This window comes from Grammomys surdaster, unplaced genomic scaffold (assembly GCF_004785775.1).
Source record: "Grammomys surdaster isolate TR1022 unplaced genomic scaffold, NIH_TR_1.0 130, whole genome shotgun sequence".
Classification (NCBI taxonomy): Eukaryota; Metazoa; Chordata; class Mammalia; order Rodentia; family Muridae; genus Grammomys; species Grammomys surdaster.
The window spans coordinates 8,799,299-8,803,809 of record NW_021604588.1 but is presented as its reverse complement, the minus strand read 5'-3'; the positions used below and the strand labels follow the sequence as shown (position 1 = coordinate 8,803,809).

At 40.4% G+C, this 4,511-nt stretch overlaps 1 non-coding gene across 1 annotated transcript; it reads left to right on the top strand.

Moving 5' to 3' along the window:
* Positions 1 to 220: 220 nt before the first annotated feature.
* Positions 221 to 363, top strand: LOC114615936. The gene has a single exon (XR_003710553.1). It is a non-coding gene; the product is annotated as a small nucleolar RNA SNORA48 (small nucleolar RNA).
* The last annotated feature ends 4,148 nt before the right edge of the window (positions 364 to 4,511 follow it).

Here is a 4,511-nt window from a genome sequence, read left to right as displayed (position 1 = left end):
TGGGGAGGAAGGAAAACATGGCTCCAACGGAACTGGCCAGCCAATCTCATCCAATGTGCCATCATCATGATGGGGGAGCATCATGTCCCAAAACAAATAAGGCAGGCAGCATCTGAGGGAGAATGACTCAAAGCTGTCCTCCGGGTCCTACATATACATGTGTATAGAATCATTATGAGAAAATAACACTAGAGTTCTTAAAGTTTAAAATAATAAGTGATCTCCCTGGAAATGGATGAAGAATCACCTCGGTGGTGGTAATTTTTTTTATCAGTCAGAGGCAGAGCAGTTGACAGTCCTTTGTTCATCTTAGCCTGAAGCCTGACTTGGTGGCCAAAGCTGTTTTGTACCTAGGACACATAAAAATAAAATCAAATTCAGGCAGTGCAACAAGGGAGGAGGAAGACATATATAGACTTGTGGCCTGCCATACTACCCACAGACCTGACCTCCAGCACAGAGCACAGAGGGCCATGGAGAGCAGCAGAGACTGAAAATGTCACCCAAGGTTCTGCCAAATGTGAGGTCAGCCTGCAGCAGCAGCCACCACAAGAAGCACATGTTGGGTGGACAGATGAGAGTAAAAGAGAAGAATGGGGCAGCTTGAACATTGTGAAGAGAGATAGAACTGGAGACTTGAGGGTGGAGAGGAGTAGCCTGCTTTGAGTGGCTAGCCCTGCTACCTGGGGCTAATAGTGAGTTCCCAGCCCAAGCTACAAAAGGCCATATCTAGGTCTGTGCCTATGCGGTGCCAGGGGTTAGTGTCAATGTCCCTGGCTCATATTACCACCATGGAATATTCAGGGCAGCTGCAGGGACCCCATAGATGTTCAGGGGCTCTGGAGGCATGGGTGCTGGTGAGCTGGCCCCAAAGTCATGAAAGCAGGAGAGCTAACACTCCCTCCTGCTAATGGCAGCATTGCATGGCCTACGGATCAGGGTGCACTTGAGAGTCTGGGGAGATGATCAGGACCAGGGTATGTAATGCGAGACTCACAAAAAAAAATCAATAAAAAGTTAAAAAAAATGATATGTATACTAGGTATTACTGAAACTTATTTCAGGTCAACATTACTGGCAGTGTATTTATTTTGGAAGAAACTCAAAATATAGCCTTAAATACCATTTTCCTTCACTCACAAACATGACAGAAGGAGACAGACCATCTTCCTGTGGACTTAGAAAAATGAATATCTAAATTTGTATGGAACCTATCAAGGTCCATGTGCCCTAATGCCCTTTAGAGTATACTTATAGAATAAATCAATGGATTATATGTTTTGGTAATAGAATATTGACTATCCTCATAACTCATAACAGTTTAATAAATGTGTTAGTCAGACAATGATTCCCCCAAAGATGTAACCTCCCAAGTCTGAGGAAATAAGACATTATAGGTTCTTTACAGGTGTGATAAAATGAAAGATCCTGAAATTTGGATATTGTCCTGGATTATCAGATTGGTCCCTCTGTCATCAGGGAGTCCTTTTAAGGATGTGAGAGATAAGTAGGTTAAAAAGAAACGTAAAAATAATGTACCACTAAGTTTGACAAAGTAAAGCAATGTGCACAAGGAAAGGAATGCAGGTGACCTCCAAGTACTGGGGAAAGTGAAGAAATGGTTGCCCTCCCGCCTAGAACCTCTATGCCCAACCCTACCAAAACCTCAATATCAGTGAGATCCTTGCTAAATTTCTGATCTGAAGAATTGTAAGGTAACAAACTTGTGTTTGCAAAGCACTACATCAGTGATGACTTATTGCATAAGAATAGAGAAATTAACAATAATCCTGAGTCTATTTTCTGAGTAGTTCATATTCCTTATAGAAAAATAAACATTATTAAAGGAAGTCATTTAGTAATGTAAGAATAAAACTGATTTCTCTGAATGTGACAGATAAATCTCTGAGTCTACTTCCAGTTGTTACACAAAATAAAACACTAGAAACTTGAAAGGGAGAAATGAAACAAAAATAAAAACAGAAACAGAAACAAAACAAAACAACAACAACAAAAGTTCTTCTTAGAAACAGGACCACTCTAAGAATAAAAGAGAGAGGTAAGGTCTATAAACCACTTCCCTCTTTTTTTTGGAGACAATAGCTCACCATGCAGCCATGCTATCCTGAAATTCATGACTCTGGTCTTCACACCTGAGTATGCACTGCCATCTTTATTCCCACCCTCAAATTTTTGAGGGCACACTTGAAATTTCAATTGATTAGAGTGTAAACATATTTTGAATGCCTAGACTATGGAACAGAGACCCAGGAAGTATGGCAGCTTACCTACCCATAAGACTGACTACAAGGAGGACCTTCAGTGTTGGACCTCCATTGTGTTAAAAAATGAGCTTGAATTAATCTAAAGTTTAATTAATCTGTTTAGTACCCTCCAAAAAAAATCAATCCTTTTTCAATGTGAAAAAAAAGAATAGACTCAATAACATGATCTTTTCAATGCTGAGCAGCTAATAAAAACATTGTTTTATAGAAGCCAGGACATCTTACCAAGAGAGAAATGAATGAACAGAAGCATGTAGAATTGATCACATACACTTATCCCAAATTTGACTGCAAGTTTAAAGAAAAGCGTATGCCTGAAACTAAAGCGTAGAGATTGTTATGAATCAAACTGAAGTCACACAGATCACATTGATGTTGGTTATTTCATTGGAGAGGAATAACAGAAGATTAGATTTTTACAGAAGAAAAAATAAGAAACTTAGAGATCACAAGGGAAGAAGGAAAAACTAATGAAAGGCTGAATATTGGGTTCAAGAATGAATGACAGAAAACAGGTCTTGGGGAAAGAATAAAATATCTACTGGCTATGTTCAAGTTGTTAGAGTTATGTTTAAATTGTTGTGTGTTTTGATGAAAATTTAACACCTATTCTACAAACCTTAATGTGTAATTCTTTGAAGAAATTGTAAAACATGTTGAATTCTACAGTAAGCTTGACAAAAGAAAGTCAGAGTCACACACTAAAGCACTAGGTATTAAATTCTAAGAAAGGGCTTTCTGATTCTTTGGTTCTCAAACAGAGATGACACCGTAAAAAAGCATTATTCATGACTATGAGTATGCTCCTCATATGCATTAGAAATATATTTAATTTTCTTCCCAGAGCCACACCAAAAGCACACGAACATTGTACATTGTACCCTAACAGTAGAGCAGAACAAAGACACGGAGGTTAATAAGATGGATACATGTTTTACAATTCATAAACTATTCACATGTTCAATATACAAACTCTTGCAAGGTACATTGGAAATAAGGGTCAAATTTCTGAAGTTTACTCAAAATGGTTATGTTTTTATTTTAAAGTTGCATGCAACAACAAAAAAAATCAATATATTTTTCTTTATTCTGAATAGATAAAATTGGGAGGACCATAGCGTGTGTCTCTCCAAGGCTTATCAATGGAGCTATCTTTTCAGATTTCATATTATGGTAGTAGTAAAATCTGGTGGTAATTGCTTGTGATGGTTATCTTTAATTGGTAAATATGAAATCAGCTGGAAAGGGTGTATCCATGAGGGTTTTTGTAGATCAGGGTGACCTATAGGCATGCCCTTTGGAGATTGCCTTGGGAAGAGCCAGCCCATGTGGGCAGCAGCACCATTCCCAGACTTTAGATCCCAGGCTATGGAAGAGTAGTCAGAGACATTGAATGTAGTACCTAGCATGTATATGTTCGTTCTCTCTCTGATCTGTACTGTGGATGTAGCTAACACCTTTAAGTTCTGGTCACTCTGACTTCCCCACAATGATATATGGGAACCTGGGACTGTAAACCTGTAACAACCTGTTTGGGTCAGTCAGCAGGGTCTCCAGCGCAGGAGTGAGGATGCGTGCTTCCAATTCCCGCTGTCCTTCACTGTACCCCAACGTTGAGGCGCCACTTTGTAACCGCCTGTTCTGCTGCTCCGGTCTGCAGGTCAGGGCCTAGCAAGAGAGAGAGTGGGGACAGAGACGCGAAGAATGGAGACAAGACAGGGAGTCTGATCAAGTCTCGTTTATTGGAAGGAAATCCTGGGTATTTATACCCTTTACCACGTGCCTTGCCCTCGTGGACAAGCACAGCTGAAGGCACTACGTCATGTGCCTTGCAGCGTGGATATCACGTGCACCTAGCTAGCAGTGAGGAGACCACGTGCACCCAGCAGCACGTGCACCTAGCTAGCAGTGAGGAGACCACGTGCACTCAGCAGCGTGGATATCACGTGCGCCTTGCAGCTGGGGGCACTAAACAGCAAAACAAGATATGTGAGAAAAACAAGATGTTTATCAGAGTGTGCTCAGCTGTTTCGGGCTGTTGAAAACAAGTCTCTTGTCAGGGTCTATGGCCCGAGATGGCTGCAAAGATGATAGCTGCTTTCTGCTAGGAGTCGGCTCCCAACATAAACCAAATAAACTCTTTCTCTCTTCAAGTTGTTATGGCAGGGTGCTTTATTATAGCAAATAAAAAGGAAATGGGTACACTGCTTAAAAAGTTTTCACTAT